Here is an 18,657-nt window from a genome sequence, read left to right on the forward strand (position 1 = left end):
GGAATATAATGAATATAACAGTCTGAGGAATAGGGTAGACCCAGAAACATGGAAGTAGGGTACAGACTGACAACCCTCAGAAGAGGGGGTGGTGGGAGGTGGGAAGAGATAAACCACAGAACTTATATACATGTGTGCATAACCAATGGACATGGATAACAAAGCGGGGATGGGGCAGGGGGGATGGGGAGGAGGGTGTCAATAGGGTAAAAAAGGAGAAACATCTGTAACAAAAATAAAATTAAATAAAAAAAATTTAAAAAAAGAAACTTTTATCCTTTGCAACAGCATGGATGGACCTGAAGAGTATCATACTAAGCAAAATAAGCCAGTCAGAGAAAGATAAATACCATATGATCTCACTAATATGTGGAATCTAATGAAAAAAAAATACACTGACAAATAAAATAGACCCGAAAACATGGATACATGGAACAGATTGGCTGGTGCCTGAGGGGTGAGGAGTGACTGGGTAAAGAAAGTGAAGAGATTAGCTAAGGAACATATATGCATACCCCATGGATGTGGAAAATGTTTGGGGAAGGCCTAGGGAGGAGACCAATGGGGGTGGGCGGAGGTGGGCAAAGGGCAGGAACAAGGGGAACAACTGCAAGTATGTCAACATTAAAATTTTTTATTTATTTTTTATCCTCACTTGAGGACATTTTTTGCATTTATCTTCAGATAGAGGGGAGAGAGAGAGGGAGGAAGAGAGAGAAACGTCGATATGAGAGAGACATATCGAGTGGCTGCCACCCACATGACCCCAACCGGGGCCGGGGACAAACTGCCACCGAGGTACATGCCCCTAGCGGGAACCAAACCTGGGTCTCTCTGGTCCGTGGACCGACACTCTAACCACTGAGCCAAATCAGCCAGGGCGACATTAAAAATTTTTAATAAAAAAAAAAACAAATAAATGGAAGTTTCCTAGCAGCAGTAATACAAATGTCTCTTTCTCATCTCTCTCTTTTCTGTGACAATAAGTGAAAACATATTTGCATGTAGCCTTAGAGTTACATTCTAGAATCAAATAGCCAAGCTTAGAAATTATTGCTGTTATGGAAAATTTTCATTTATAGCAATGCCAACACTCTGGTTAATTCTGCTTCTCTCAGCAATAAAGATAATTTTTTCCTCTCCCTATTTTATTCCTCTTGGGATATTTGGTTTTTCAACAGAGCTTATAGTTTTCCCACTGAGCTGACTTATCTGGTCAACTAGGTCAGTTTCAGTATAGCCATGATTTGTGACTCCACTACTGTTGCTGCCTGGGTGCCTTTAGGTGTTTTTCTACTAGAAGAACTTAAAAATCTAAAATGACTGAGAATTTAAAATTAATGCTTGTGCCCAAGTAGGCAAAGCACAAAGCTACTCTTTGTTGTGCTTGCTGCTGTTTAAAATAATCTCAGACTGGAGTAGACAGCCTCTTTAATAAATGGTGTTGGGAAAATTGGACAGCTACATGCAAAAAAATGAAACCAGACCACCAACTTACACCATACATAAGAATAACTCAAAATGGATAAAAGACTTAAATGTGACCCATGAATCCATAAAAATCCTATAAGAAAATGTAGGCAACAAACTTTCAGACATCACAGGCAGAAGATTTTTCACTGATACATCACCTAAGGCAACAGAAATAGAGGAGAAAATGAACACATGGGACTACATCAAACTAAAAAGCTTCTGCACAGCAAAAGAAACAATCATCAAAATGGAAAAGGAACCCACTCTATGGGAGAGCATAATTGCCAATGATACATCATATAAGGGGTTAATTTCTAAAATATATAGAGTACTCATACAACTCAACAAAAGGAAGACAAATAATCCAATTAAAATGGGCAGAGGACCTAAACAGACACCTCTCCAAACAGGACATAGAAATGGCCAAGAGACACATGAAAAAATGCTCAACATCTCTAGTCATCAGAGAGATGCAAATTAAAACAACTATGAAATACCACCTCACACGTGCCAGAATGGTAGTCATCAACATATCATCAAACAACATGTGCTGGTGAGGGTGTGGAGAAAACGGTACCCTGGCACACTGCTGGTGGGAATGCAGACTGTTTCAGGTACTATGGAAAACAATATGCTGTTTCCTCAAAAAATTAAAAATGGAACTGCCATTTGACCCAGTGATTCCACTTCTAGGAATATACCCTAAGAAGCCTGAAACACCAATCAGAAAGAATATATGCACCCCTATGTTCATAGCAGCACTATTTACAATAGCTAAGATCTGGAAACAGCCCAAGTGTCCATCAGTAGACGAATGGATAAAAAAGCTTTGAAACATTTACACAATGGAATACTATGCAGCTGTAAGAAAGAAAGATCTCTTATCCTTTGAGATGACATGGAGGGACCTGAAAAGTATTTATGCTAAGTGAAATAAGCCAGTCAGAGAAAGACAAGTATCACATGATCTCACTTATTTGTGGAACATAATGAACAAATTAAGATGATGACCAAAACAGACTCAGAGACATAGAAGTAAGGTTCAGACTGACAAACCACAGAGGAGGGAACTGGGGAGGGAGGGGATATGTGTAACCAATGGACATAGACAACAATGGGGGCTGGAACAGGAGGAGGATGTCAATGCAGAGAAAAGGAGAAACATCTGTAACAAAAATAAATTAATTAAAAAATAAAAATAAGCCCTGGCCAGTTTGGCTCAGTGGTTAGAGCATCAGCCTGTGGTCCAGAGACCCAGGTTCGGTTCCCGCTAAGGGCATGTACCTCAGTTGCAGTTTGTCCCCGGCCCTGGTTGGGTCGTACGGGTCGCAACCACTCCATGTGTCCCTTTCACATCGATGTTTCTCTCTCTCTCTCTCTCCCTCCCACTCTATCTAAATAAAAAACGAAAAAATGTCCTCGGGTAAGGATAAAAAAAAAAGAATGAAGATTTAAAAAATAAATAAATAATAAAAATACAAAGAAAATAATCTCAGGCTTAAAAAACTGACATTTTGTTGATTAATAGGTCTTCCCAGTAGTATAAGAGGCAACTTTACATATGAAAACTTAGAGAGCTATGCAGAAGATTTCATATTTGTAAGATCATAGCAATTGGAGAAAGAATGTGTGTGTTATCACTTTGATAAAGGACACTTAAAAAATTACAGTACATCAGTGAATATTGTCTCAATAGCAGGTATTAAGTTTTTTCAAAAAATTAGATCTATTTTTTTGTAAATACATTTCTTCGCCAAAGATGCAATACCTAAGGAATAACTCACTTTGACACAGAAATCCAGGAAAATTCAACATTAGCAAATAGTAGTCCTTACTCCTTATTCTCCGTCCAATCTGATCTTCAACCAGCTCCTCAGTCGCCTCCCCAGTCGCACTGTCCTCCTAGTTACTCCTGAACATACCAGGGGCCCCACCCCCATCAGGCCTTTGCCCTGGCTGTTCTCTGCCTAGAAATCTCCTTCCCCAGATTTTTGGTGGCTGGTTCCTTGACCTCAGTCAAGTCTTGGCTCATCCGTCACCTTTTCATTGAGGGTTATCAGGATGCCCGATAAGACAGACCACTGCTATCTAAGTTTGTTCTGAAAGTTCGTATTAATGCAATATGGCAAGAAGAAAGAATAAGAGAGATGATTATCAAAAAGCTGGCACACAATTCTGTCTGTTATTTGTTTGGGCAAATGTCATTACTATATACCTAATAAATCGAAGAAAATCTACTGAGAAACTGTTAGAAATAAAAAAGAGTTCAGTAAAGAGGCTAGTAACAAAATAAATACCGAAAACTAAGTATCCTTTCTAGTTACCACCAATAAATAGAAAAAACATGAAAAAGACCCTGTTCACAACAGCAAAAACAAAATAAATAAAACACAAAAGCTTAACAAGAAACAGAAGTAAAGAGGAGCCCGTGATAAAGAGAAAAGGACCATTTCAGAGTGAAAAGCTAATCTATTTTCCTGCTGGGGTGGTCACATATCTCCCATTCCTTCCTCTTTTCTCTCTTCTCTTGGCTATTAATATTAAGCCAAATTAAGACAATAAAAATTTGTTCCATCTTCCGACATGTGAGTTTTCTTTCTCATATAATTGTACATTGCTTATCATTAAAGGAGAAAAGGAACTATATTTAAAGCCATGTAACTAGTCTGAATCAAAGAAGCTGAGGTAGGCAGCTTTTCAAGTTATCTTGAAATATTAATTCAGGCAGTAACAATTCATAAGACCACATAAGAACCAAAGGCTATGTGAGGAATTCTTTCCAGCAACATCAAGATCACAGGCACAGCTGTAAATACCCAGTTTGCCCTTGACCTCTTTCATTCATCTCTTCTGAACCCATCTGGTATTCCAAAGTCCACTGCCAACCTAAATCTACCCTTCTCAAAATAACTCTCATTTTCCAAAACGATTCTCCCCTTTTGCTCAAGTAAAACCCCCATTCCCAGAGAACTGCTGATTAAGGAAAGAACAGTAAAGCAGAAGTATTATTTTATAATAATAAATCTTAAGCTGAAAGACTTTTATTAGGAAAATACTCTGAAATAAGGTGAGTTCTGTGTTATCTGACAACTCAGAAGGCAGTACCTAACCTTACCTATCACTACATCTTCCTATTCTATCAGGATATAAAACAATGAAATGCCCATGGTAGTGATTTTTCATGCACTGCTTTTAATAGAAGAACTATAAAATGTCACAGATACCTTAAGATATACATATCCTCCTTGTAATAAGAAAATGCAGCGCCCAAGCAAGGAAAGATCATACCTCAGTCAGGTATACTACAAAAACACCAGGAATGGGGTGGGGATATGCACATCAACTTGTCGATCAGCAGCTTTAGCTTTAAGAAGACGTTGATTCTTCAAGAACTCAAGAAAATGAGAATGGGACAAAGAACAATTTATATATTGTATTTGTTGAAAAACTCTAAGTATGAACAATTCTCACAGAATCACAACAAAAACACTATCAAAAAGCACTAACAGAAAAGAAAAAGAATTACCTGAAAGAAAAACACTAATAAAAAGCACTAACAGAAAAGAAAAAGAATTACCTGAAAGATTACAGAGAAAGAGTACTGTGTATGTCTATAATACCTTACTACAGGGCGCAAAAAAAAATTGTTAATCAATTGCTTCATGTCAAGTGTACACAAAGACATGTCCACTAAAAAACAAGAGCAAGTAAGGATGTAAGAGAGTGAGATAGCCCTAGCCAGTTTGGCTCAGCAGTTAGAGCGTCGGTCCGCAGACCGGAGAGTCCTGGGTTCGGTTCCCACTAAAGGCACGTACCTCGGTTGCAGTTTGTCCCTGGCCTTGGTTGGGGTTGTGTGGGTGGCGGCCACTCGATGTGTCTCTCTCACATTGATGTTTCTCTCTCTCTCTCTTCCTCCCTCTCTCCTTCCCGCTCTATCTGAAGATGAATGCAAAAATGTCCTCAGGTGAGAATTAAAAAAAAAAAAAAAAGAGTGAGATAAATAATATAAGCTAAGATAAAAAGGAAGACAGAAAATTACAGAAATGTAAAATAATGACAACAAATAATGTAAATTTGTAGAGTAGTAAATAACAGAATTAACTACAAAAGATGGAATCAGTGATATAAAGCAGAAAAAGCTGCCCAAGAATAACAGAAGATACAGCTTCAGAGAAAAGAGAACAAAGATCTAAGCTATAAGAAATAAGGTTCTTGAAAAAGAAACCAGAATATAATAGTTGAGGTTAAAATTGGAGGTTCACCCTCATTCGAGACAAAATTAATAAATACATCTATGTACAAATCTGGAATTATAAGGATAAAAAACAGTTTCTACAAGCAACCAAGGGGAAAAAAATTAAATACAACAGGTTACCTAAAGCAATATTTTAAACACCAGGCTGACTTTAATAATTCTCTTCTGAATTAACAAATTTTAGAAGATAATAGTGATAATAATGGTGGAGCTATAAAACATTCCAAAAACAGGCTCGAGTCAAGAGTTCTTTATACAGATAGGCTTTCACTCAAGAATGAAAATAGAAAATTCCAGCTGTTAATGGCTTAGAAAATCTATCATATGCATAGTCTCCCTGAAAAAATTAACCAATTACATAGAATCACCAAAAGCAAAATAAGAAATCAAGAATGAAGAAGTTGAAGCATTACAGAATTTTATAGTGAACTACTTTGGTTAATATGGCAGTCTAAAAATGTGGAAAGGACCTACTTACTCTCTGTTCAAACACAGAGAAATGCTGGATAAAACATAACTAATTTAAACATGCATCATTTACATAGCTAAGCTGAAAACAAGAGAGAAATCGTCATGCCAGAAATCATCAAGCTAGAGTTCAAGTCCAAGAGGTGCCTTTGAGGTCAGATACAGGCATCACAGGGGAGGGTTTTAAATGCCCGCATAAGCCCAGGCTGGTTTGGCTCAGTGGTTAGAGCGTCAGTCCACGGCTCAGAGAGTCCCAGGTTCAGTTCCCGCTAAAGGCATGTACCTCGGTTGCAGTTTGTCCCCAGTCCCAGTTGGGGTCATATGGGTGGCAGCCAGTCAATGTGTCTCTCTCACATCAATGTTTCTCTCTCTCTATTCCCCCCTCTCTCCCTCCTGTTCTATCTGAAGATAAATGCAAAATGTCCTAGGGTGAGGATAAAAAAAAAAAAAAATGCTTACATAAGACTCAAAGTCAAGGCCAAAGGGAACAGAAGAGGGCGCACTGGATAGAGCCAGGAATCCCAGCATCTACGCCAGCACGGTGAAGCCGCAGAACTCCACCCACTGCTCCGAGAGGCAGCTGCATGAACCACCTCCACTGAGCCAGGAGGAGAGGAGGAGCCACACAGGTGAAGCAGCAGCACTCCACCCACTGCTCCGAGAGGCAGCATGCATGAACCACCTCCACTGAGCCAGGAGGAGAGGAGGAGCCACACCGGAGAAACTTCAACCCCAAGCTTGAGCTGCCCCTGGATGTGAGAATCGAGTATCTCTTACCGATGCAGGGCAGAAAGCCTAAACTCAGAAATTAACATGAAAACTGGTCCCAGACAGGTAAAATCCGCAAGGCCCTGGCAACAGGGTGAGACTGCTCCTCGGGGACATCTTTTTGTTATCGAGGGAATGTGTGGACTTCCAAGAAAGAAAAGTCCTGCTAAAGAGTCCATGATAACAAAAATAAATTAATAAAAAGAAAAAAAGAGTCCATGATAAAAATGTTTGAAAGCTCTTAGGACAATGCACCACCGTGTAAATGTCATCGGATGAAATAGGCAGAGTTGACAGAAGAGGAAAACTGAAAACAGAGAAAATCCTATGAGAAAAAAAATGTAGATTAATTTATCCACTTGATAATGTTTATTTAACACCTACTATTCTAGATACTGGGAATAACAGTAGTGAACAAAACAGATGAATTTGTATTCCTTGTGGAGTTTACGTTCCACTGAGGGATGACAAATAATAAACAGATCAATATAAAATACATCAAGAGACATTAAGTGCTACAAAGGAAAAGCAGACTAAAGAACAGAGATAGAAACAGAAGGGATGAGGTAATGTTATTTTCTATATGGAGGTCAGGGAGAGTCCTCTACAGCAGCCATTCCAAACTTTTTGGTCGTTAAGACTTCACAGTCTTAAAGAACTATTGACTTGTTTGATTGTTTTTGTTAGTTATATCTATCAACATATTCTGTATCAAAGATTAAAACTGAGAATTTTACAAAACATTTATTCATTTAAGAATAAACCCATTTGCCCTGGCCCGTCTGGCTTAGCAGTTAGAGCGTTGGCCCACGGACCAGAGTCCAGGTTTGATTCCAGCCAAGGGCATGTACCTCGGTTGTGGTTCATCCCTAACCCTGGCTGGGTTGTGCAGGAGGCAACCAATTGGTGTCTCTCTCGCACATTGATGTTTCTCTCTCTCCTCTCTCTCTCTCTTCCTCCCTCCCTTCCTCTCACTTTTTCTGAAGATAAATGGGGAAAAAAATATCGAGTGAGGATTTAAAACAAAAATGAATAAGCCCATTTCACCCCGGCCGGTTTGGTTCAATGGTTAGGGCATTCACCAACAGACCAGAGAGTCTCGGATTGGATTCTGGTCAAGGGCATGTACCTCAGTTTCAGTTGGATCCCTGGCCCGTCGGGATCATGTGGGAGGCAACCAATCAATGTTTCTCTCTCTCTCTCTCTCCCCCCCCCCACTCTATCTGAAAATCAATGGAAAAATATCAAGTGAGGATTTTAAAAAAGAATAAGCCCATTTCATGTTAAAATAAATACATTTTTATGAAAAAATATTTTCCAAAAACAAAAAACATTAAGAAGAGTTACATTTACATTTTTTGCAAATCTTTTTAATGTCTGGTTTAATAGCAGGCACTTGGATTATCATATTTCTTTTTTCAATATTTTGCACTATGTTTTTTGGTTGACGTACATGAAAAAAACCTGGCCTTCACAGATGAGTTGGAAACAGGAACGGTATTTTAATACCCTTTTCAAATGATTGTGCGTATTCTTCTCAACAAGTGGCAGTTCCTGATAGGTTAGTTGCAATGTGGAATCTGAAGCCATTTTAATAAACTTTTCACCCTCTGTTACAATAAAATCCATTGGTCTATCTTGCGCTTTGAATGGATCTTTTATCCATGCATAATTTTGTAACATTTTGCACTGGTCATTTGGAAAATATTGCTTCACTGAATTATTCAGATCCTTCCAATGTTGATATGTTTCATAATACAATATTAAAAATAGCATGCCTTAATATCTCCAACAAACTCAAGAAATATCTTTAAGTATTGGGAAACTGTCAAGGTTACAGTGACAGATCTGAGTCTCCCAAAATTTGAATTTTTGCTAGGAAGGTTGAATATTATCATTGGTAAAATAACAACAATAATCAGTTGTTTGCCTTAAAACGTCTGGGTCACTTGGCTCATTTCTGAGAAAATTTTACCAAATACTCAAGTTTACATAACTACAGTTTAACCATCAATTATTCAAGTAAAAATGGTGTTCCAGAAAAAAAAAAAAAGGTAGTTCATACTGCAACAATTGCACAAATACTCTCCCGTGAGATAATCATTGCACTTTGGAATACAAAAGTATTTTGTGTGAACAGCCCAGTTCATCACACAGAGTATAAAAACACATACTCACAATGGTCAGCTTCAAAGTAATTTACATTTTAATCAAGGGCATACAGTGAAGCGAGGAGGTTTTGTTTGCCTACTGTGAGAGCACGGCAGTGAAGAACACACTGGCCACTCATACAGTTTGGTGCCAAGGCACTGATTTGTGCTAAGGTGACAACAATTGTACTCACCATTGCCTGTGCACCTTCAGTGTGCACGTCAGCACAGTGAAAACTGTATATAATACCTGTGTTATTAAGAAAATAATTTGACCTTATGTAAGAGTCTTGGGACCACCAATGGATCTGCAGACCCCACTTTGAGAACCACAGCTCTGAAGTGGCAAATGTATCAAACCATCAAGATTTGCATGGGACTCTCCCCGTGTTAGAACTGAGTCTCACATTCAGTAGACTAGGCCACCCTACTAGTAGGGACACGAAAGAAGTGAGTGTGCATAAAATACTAATAGCTGAGAAAAGAAGCATTTCAGGCAGAGGAATACAAAGGCCCTGAGGCCAGAGAATGGTTGGTTTACTGAAGAAAAAAATAACTCATTACAAAAGTACATACTTCTAGAAATCCAGACTATCCCCAATGCAGGTGGGCTACTAGAAAATGCCTGGTGCTACACTCAAAGACCTTCCGGTGACCTCTTCTGTCTATTTCCATGTTTCAGATCATTATTCATGATAAATGTGATAAGGTTTTCTTTATGCAATTACATAGAGAAAATTAAAACTACAAACTTTTTTGAAAAATGAGACCATCAAGAATTTTGAGTTTATTGTTAGATTAATAAATAGTTGAAATGGTTTGATGTCAACCCTCTAATTAAGCCACACATTTGTTATATAATTTGTCAATTATTCGTAGTGTGATTTAGAAGTTGCTCAATGAATGTATGTTGAATGAACAATTATCCAATGTGTGATTGGAGATATTTATAAGTGAGGCACAGAGTTACCTGATTTTCCAAGAAATCAATTGTCAAATGGTAAACTTTCTACAAGGCATTCTTTCGTGCAGCAGAGTGTTACAAGGCTGGTAAACTAATTTAACCATGTGTTCGCTGCACACTGCACCACAAGCATACTGTTCTTTAATTAGAGGACCATTCTCAGTTCCTGGAAAAGGAGCTTTTTCTGTTCAAAACATTTCTAACATTTCTGGTAAACAATTTATTTAGAGAAGCTCTTTAAACAAGAGAGAGGAACACGGGTAGATTGTACAATTAGAAACAGCATAGTAGCTCATCCACTTTGTGGATCCAAGCCAGGAAGTGTGCAACTTTTGTGATTTATGAGTGCTTGCAAACAGAAAGGCTATCTGGCATATTGTTACGGAGTGTACTCTAAACTGTTATTAGCACGAAATATTCTTTGGATTTCCTTAAGATTACAAAAACAAAGCTGAGAAAAACTAGTCTAATAAATGTTATGTGAAATACTTTTCACTGCATTTAGAAATATGATCATTTCAGTTCAATAAATATGAAGAGAAATTGCTACCTCTCAGAGACCAGTCCTCCCCCTTAAAAGAACTGCAATCACGTACATGACTATTAATTAAATAGCTCATGTCAAGAATAGACGTGCCAAATGGCCAATATGCACCTGAAAATATGTTTGACATTAATGTCTCTAGGGAACAGGAAATATAAAAATATAAACCTACAAATTCTACATCTAGATGGAATACCCAAGAGAATCAAATGTTGAGTTGTAAATATTTAAGTCAATAATTTCCCAATATTGTTTAAGCCATTTTAAACTGCATTTCTATTACTTGCAACCAAGAACACCCTAAACTGTCAGCATAAGAAACACCCAAACCTGAGGAGAATTTTTATGAGTTTACTCGAGCCGAACTGATAACAGGCAGAGAAACAAGATCTCAAATACTCCTGAGAATGAGTTTCCCAGTTTCTTTCAAACACTTGGGGTTAAGGAGGGAATGTAAGGAAGACTAGCTGAATGTGGGAGGCGCAAGGTGGGTAGGGGACCACAGGACAGTTAACAGGTTATGTGTTCTCTTGGTTATGATTTGAAGGGGTCTGAAAAAAGAGACATTTCAAAGGCATGTTAACCTAGATGCACAACAGCAATGGTCAGGGCTGACATACTAGAGAAAGTAAAGGCCTGCAGCGTGACCACCCACCATGACCTGCTCAGTTAGGAACTTTTTATTAGATGCCCCGTGCGGTTATTTTCTGTTAGCTGTATTACAGAGCCCCCCTTGTTGTCTGCACTGATGGCCTTCCTCTCTAAGGAAGGGGTAATACCTCTGGCTTGACTCTTAAATCCCTCAAGGGAATAGGCCACATATTACTCATCCTAACCTGCTGTCTGACTGATATGGATCTTTAGTGATGAGCAACCCTAATGATTACAGAAAAACTTTTCCAAACTCAAGTTATTACCTTACTAGCATAAAGTCAACCAACTAGTAAAGAAAAAAAAATTTAGAAATAAAACATTCTTATTAATAACTCCATTAAACATAGGACACAAACTCATCAAATCTGTTGAAAAAATAAAACTAGGGTAGGCAGCTTTGAAAATCTGAAGGTTGGGGACTTCTGGTCAAGAGGTGGCGTAGGTAAATGCAGTATCGCGTCCTCCCACAACCACATCAAGTTGCAACTAAACTACAGAATAACCATCCTTCAGAACCGCCTGAAACCCAGCTGAATGGAAGTCCTACAACTATGGAATTAAAGCAGCGGGCCACATCGAGACTGGTAGGAGGGCAGAGGCGGAGGGGCTGGGCCCACAACCACATGTGGCGGATAAAAATCAGGAGGACACCTCGGCTGGGAAGGTCCTCTCTGAGGACTGAGGGGTCCCCATCCCACACCAGGCACCCAGCTCAGGGTTCCAGTGCCAGGAAGAGAATCCCCATCACTTCTGGCTGGAAAAACCAGTGGGAACTGAGGCTCAGGGAGGCTGAGGTGGCTGGAGCCCCAGGAAGCTCCTCTTAAAGGGCCCGTGAAATGAACTTAACAGACTCATTCCCTCTAAGCTTGGAGGGGAGGCAGTTCGAGGGGCGCCAGAGACATACAGGGAAGAACTGAGCTATTTGGCACTGGAGCGAGGGCTGGAGAGGGGGCTTTCTTCAGGACAAACGTGCTGTCAGAGACCTTTGTTCCTTTGGTGAGCCCTTCCCGGGGGCAGCAGACAGTCGCCGTATCTGGGACTCCAGCAACCTGGCTCACACTGGTAGCCCCGCCCTGGTGACTCCCTGAGGCCCCGCCTTGCCCAACCCAACTTTCAGGCCCACCCAAGCTGTTGCCACTTGCTTAACCATAGGATTGGCCTGTCTTGGATCCCGCTTCAGGTTTTCTTAAATTCTTTCAAACAAGCATCTGGTCTCAGCTAGCCCCATGCCTCTCGTTAAGTAATACATAGAAACAAATACAGGGAGGCAGCCAAAATGAGGAGACAAAGAAACAGGTTCCAAATGAAAGAAAAGAACAAAACCCCAGGAAAAGAACTAAGCGAAATGGAGTTAAGCAACCTAACAGATGCTGAGTTCAAAATACTGCTTACAAGGATGCTCAGTGAACTTAGTGTGAACCTCAGCGAACTTAGTGAAGGAGGCACTAACTGCAATAAAGAATAATTTACACAGATTCAATAGTAGAGTAGGTACAGCCAAGAAGCAAACCATTGATTTGGAACACCCAATCAGAACAGCAAAAAAAAGGATTCAAAAAAATGAGGAGAGTGTAAGGAGCCTCTGGGACAACTTCAAGCGTGGCAACATTCACATCTTGGGGGTGCCAGAAGGAGAAGAGAGAGAACAAGAAATCAAAATCCTATCTCAAACAATAATGGCAGGAAACTTTCCTAACTTGGTGAAGGAAACAGACATACAAGTCCAGGAAGCACAGAGAGTCCCAAACAAGATGAACCCCAAGAGGCCCACACCAAGACACATCATCATCAAAATGCAAAAGGTTCAAGACAAAGAGAGAATCTTAAAAGCAGCAGAAGAAAAGCAGTTAGTTACCTACAAGGGCGTTCCCATAAGACTGTCAGCTGATTTCTCAAGAGAAACTTTGCAGGCCAGAAGGGAGTGGCAAGAAATAATCAGAGTGATGAAAAGCAAGACCTTACAACCAAGATTACTCTATCCTGCAAAGCTGTCATTTAGAATCAATGGCCATATAAAGAGTTACCCAGACAAGGAAAAGCTAAAGGGGTTCATCACCACCAAACCATTATTATATGAAATGCTGAAGGGTCTTCTTGAAGAAAAAGATAAAAAATATGAACAAACAAAATGGCAATGAATACACATCTATCAACAATTTAATCTACAAACAAAATGAACAAGCAGAACAGACCCATTCTCATAGACATAGAGAACATTTTGTTGGCTTCCAGATGGGAGGGGGGTTGGAGGAATGGGTGAAAAAGGTGAAGGGATTAAGAAGTACAAATTGGTTGCTAGACTGACAAACCTCAAAGGGAAGGGGGGTTGGGGGGTGGGAAGAAATAAACCAAAGAACTTATTTGCATATGTGCATAACCAATGGACACAGGTAGTAGTGTGGGAAAAGGCAGGAGGGGGGCGGGAGTGGGGAGGAGGGGGTCAATGGGGGAAAAATGAGAAACATCTGTAATACATTCAAAAATAAAGATTAAAAAATTTTTAAAAAGAAAGAAAATCTAAAGGTTGGAAAATAAAAACATTTCCTGTGGGGTAGTTTCTATTTTCTCTTTGAAATAAAAGGCAGTTATTGACCGAAAGTTAGGTAGTTTGGAAGAGAGCATAAAGTGTGAAGTGTCCCAGCAGTCATCACAGAGTGAGAGAAACTAGCAGTATTCCCTGGCAGTGTAGAGGGCTCAGCTGAGGCTGGGGCAAGCGTCCATGAACGAATACTGGACCCATCCTCTCCTGGAGTCATACAATTGCTGGCATGGTGGCAGATAACTGGTTCACCTAGAGCTGGAGTTTTGCCAGGGGTTACAAAGAAAGAAAACAGGATTCAGGGGAAAGAGTGCAATGATCAGCCATGAACTCTAAGAACAAAAAGGGAAATGAATACAAAGGCAGGTACTAGTGGACAAAGAGAGATGGAAATGGACCTGAGGGCCTGATGAAACTGGAGAGCAAATGTGGTAAAAAAGTGAAATGCCTAATTCATCTCACAAGTGAAATGTTTTTAGGTGACAGCAAAGTCCAGAGTGTGATTATGGAAACAGGTGCCCAAGACAGAAGGAAGGAAAAGGCCGGTGGAGATATGGAGAACTAACAGGCTAGAATGGTAACAGAACAGTCCGTAAAGACAATGACATCATCCAAGATGATAGCAAAGTGGAGACAGAGTGGAAGACTGGGAACCAGGTGCCAATTTCGAAGGAAGAAGGGACTATCCAGTGAGTTAGTAGGATGACAGATAAGACAAGGGGGGAAAAGATGATAGACTCTAGGACAGCGGTTCTCAACCTAGACTCTAGAACAGCGGTTCTCAACCTGTGGGTCGCGATCCCTTTGGGGGTCACACGAACCTTTCACAGGGGTCGCTTAAGACCATCGGAAAACACATATTTCCGATGGCAATTCATAACAGTAGCAAAATTACAGTTATGAAGTAGCAACAAAAATAATTATATGGCTGGGGGTCACCACAACATGAGGAACTGTATTAAAGGGTCGTGGCATTTAGGAAAGTTGAGAACCACTGCTCTACAATAAAGCCTGAGCGATCCTTAAGTGGGTATAGAAATAAAGTTCTGGCTCTGGCCGGTTTGGCTCAGCGGTTAGAGCATCAGCCTGCGGTCCAGAGAGACCTGGTTCGGTTCCTGCTAAGGGCACGTACCTCGGTTGCAGTTTGTCCCTGGCCCTGGTTGGGTTGTGCGGGTGGCAGCCACTCGATGTGTCCCTTTCACGTCGATGTTTCTCTCTCCCCCTCTCCCTCCCACTCTATCTGAACAAAAAATGGAAAAATGTCCTCAGGTGAGGATAAAAAAGAAACAGTGTTCCGGAAGCAGTGCTGGAGAGTGAAGAGGGGAGGACATCTACCGAACCTCCAACTCTGAGGTGGGAAAGAAAATCATGCTCCACAGAATGGCCTCCAGACTCGGTGCAGCCCTGGCTATGGAACTGTCCATGCGACCAAGGTGAATGTCAAAAGCTCAATATACCTCGAGTTCTATGGTAAGGCTTTAAAAAGCAGCTGCATGTGTTCAAGTCAGGAGAGATTTGGCTTAAAGGGATTTCAAGAGAAAAAGCCATAGATATTGGAAGCAACTACATATAACTACCCCCAAAGTGTCTTGGTCACAAGGATTAGAACTGTAGACATGTATTAATTGTGATAGGCAGAATTCCCATTTTATTTTCTAAAATTAAGATGAAATAATCACATGTAATGCTATTTAAACAAATGTTAATTAGAAGGGAAAGATGATGCCCTTCTTTTATCTATTTTTAAGTAACTGTTAATCAGCAATAAAATTAAATTTAAGCAGCACATTAAGTTTTCTTTGATTCAACTTAAATAAATATTTTTAAAATCTCAGTTACAAAACTCCATTTCAATATTATAAATGTTAATAATTTGTGATTTTGTTCTTTCCCTAATTAGGTAATAGAGTACTAATGGATATGACACTGCCCACTGGTCTGAGAGGGTAAAAGGAATGTGTACATTTTGAAGTAAGGCAGTAAAAGAAGCCACCTTGAGTTACTTGTTTATTTCAATATAATTTTACTTTAAAAGCTCATGAATTCTTATTATGATGATGACATATATGCAGTAAGTTAAAACTGGGAGAAGAAAATAATAAGAGAAAATCACTGCAGACGTTTCTCCATTTATTTCCTCTTCAGGAAGTATGGTACTATGTTAGGTTTTACATGTATGTTTATAAAGATTGAGTGCCCCAATTTTAACTATATACTATTTTTTAACATTAAAAAATCTTATAGGTGCTTAAAAGAGTCCTAAATTTTGATTTGCTCTATCAGCAATACCTTAAAACCCTTCCGTGGCTTCCGAGCTTTGGGGATATTAGGAAGCATTAATGCAAATCCAGGGCATGTTCTTGTCTTTCTGTTTTCATATTACCAGACCTAACCAGGCATGCATAGCTGTCCAATTCACAACATACTCATACTACATAATCTGAGACTTTTGCAACCACATATTTTAAAGAACTCATCGAGCCCTGAAAGGCAAATGCTATCATTCAAGTTCTAATTACATGCTACCTGGCTTTTACAGAACAAAAGAAAAGTGAATACTGTACTTTCTAAATACGTTTTTTTTTTTTTTTACCACAGCAACTTATAAAATAAATGCCCCAAATATTTTCTGACTGTGTCACTATACAAATAACTCAAGCACTGGACTATGTTCTAGTTCTCTTTATTCACTTCTACTTGATAAACTGGTCAATAAATGCCAAGTCAAATATGCAAGTAAATATATTTTCATTATTATTGGCAGACATATAATTAACTCTGAGACTAAAAGAAACAAGAAATCAATTTATGATTACTTCTTTACTTCTTCCCATTAGTCATTTACACTGTAATTGTGGTGCCACTTCTAAAACCTTCATACACACATACCATTTGGACTACATATTATGAATCAAAATTCTTTCAATTACAAATTACTATATGAACTGTGGCCCTCATATGTTAATTTTATTAGTAAAATACAATTGTATTATTACCCCACATATGAGCTGATTAAAAAGCAATGCACATTTGTGAGACTATAGTAATTCGTCATTTCAGCAAATGTGTCTAAACAATGTGAGGGATTTGCTCTCTCTTATCTCAAATAAATATTTGAATCAACATTTTTTATGTATGTGTATACATCAACAAATTACATTTCCATTTTCCAGCAAAACAGGCTGCTAACAAAGAAAACATTACAAAGAGTAAACCTATTTTTCTTTTCCAAAATATTATTCAAAGAGTAATTTTTTTTTTAACACTTGATTTGTTATCTGTCAGGTCAGTATCTTCACAAATCCAGGGGGAAAAACGTTTTGTACAAAAACCTATATAAATGACCGTTTAAAAATACTGCCCTACACTAGATGCAAAAGCTTCATATACATTATTATATACAAAAAAAGTTTAAGATGAGCTCAAGAAATAATGCTGTGTACTTTAAGAATGGTGGTTTGTTTTAAAGTTATATGCTGTGGACTAGCCATTTAACCTCTTGGTTTCCTCCCCTAGAAAGGGGGATTAATGATGGTGCCCCATCATAGCCTTCCACCGGGATTAATGGAGGAAACAAGGGTGTAGCTTCTGGAACAATGCCAGCATATAGGAAGTGCTCAGTAAGTGTTAGCTATGCATTACCTAATTGTATATGTTTTGCCTATTACTTCTAATAGCTTCTAGTTACCAATCCTGAAAGGATCTTAATTCTTTTTAAAGAAAAAGAAAGCTACATCATGACCTTCTTAATGCTTTGCCCATCCCATCAGCTTTTAGTACAGCAGTTAGCAGCTAGTTTATCTGCTACTCACAGGCAAAACAGGACCTAACGTTTCACTAAATACTAGTCCCAAATTTTATTTTAAAAGACAGCATTACTCTCCCAATTACCTCAATACTGGTACTTATTAATTCATTTAAAAATGCAAATGTTTTATGTGCTAGGCACTGGATATAAGCTGTGGGAATAAAAAAATGGGTAAGAAAAAAAAAATCCCAGATACATTGCTCACAAAATAGTGAAGGATCTGAACACAAGTACATAGTGTTTAATTGTAAGGTGATGCACAGAATGTTATAAAAATCCTTTCCCAAGATGCCCAAGAGAGGGCTTCATAGGTGATATCTGTGCAAGACTTGGGAAGGAAGAGCAGAAGCTCTCCAGGTGGAGAAGGGATCTATGATAATTTTATTCAAAAAGAGAACTGGAAATTCCTCACAGTGTTAAGTTAAAATACACGTCTTAAGAAAACAGACTTCCTCAAACAGAATCCCAGCACAAACTGCTTGCTTACCTTTAAGAGGTGAATAAATAGCATTGCATGACTGTCCGCACCTGCCCATAGCAAGGCCTTCACTGTGATACACCTGGATGATCTTAGCTCCAATCCTCCCAGAGCTCAGGGAGAGCTTCTGAAAACCACTGGTATCACACACCTCCCCAATCAAAAACCTGCAATGGTTTATCCGCCCTCCAGACATCAGCCCTCTGCTTTGGGAGATTTCTCTCCCAATATGCCTTGGATACGTCTCCCTTTTGTTTATATCCTCCCCAGCCCCAATGCATTTCTCCGACTGCTTTGCCTCTCCAAAAGTCTACCCACCCTTAAAAATTCTCTTTCAAGAAGTCATCAGATTCCCTCGCTTCTATTTAAAATAACAGAACTTGCACTGGCCAGTTTTGCTCAGCAGCTGGAGCGTTGACCTGAGGACCAGGGAGTCCTGGGTTCTGTTCCCACTAGGGGCACGTACCAAAAATAAATAAATAGATAGAATAGGATAGATAGATTAGATAGATAGATAGATAGAGAGAGAGATAACAGAACTTTACAAATTGCTGAA

General features: G+C 39.2%; 1 protein-coding gene across 1 annotated transcript in view; it reads right to left on the bottom strand.

Annotated features, from left to right (window-relative positions):
* The window catches only part of CCDC172 (coiled-coil domain containing 172), a 53,807-nt gene that overhangs the window by 34,342 nt on the left and 808 nt on the right, over positions 1 to 18,657 (bottom strand). The gene's annotated exons all lie outside the window — the stretch shown is intronic.

Source organism: Molossus molossus, unplaced genomic scaffold (genome assembly GCF_014108415.1).
Source record: "Molossus molossus isolate mMolMol1 unplaced genomic scaffold, mMolMol1.p scaffold_m16_p_17, whole genome shotgun sequence".
Taxonomy (NCBI): Eukaryota; Metazoa; Chordata; class Mammalia; order Chiroptera; family Molossidae; genus Molossus; species Molossus molossus.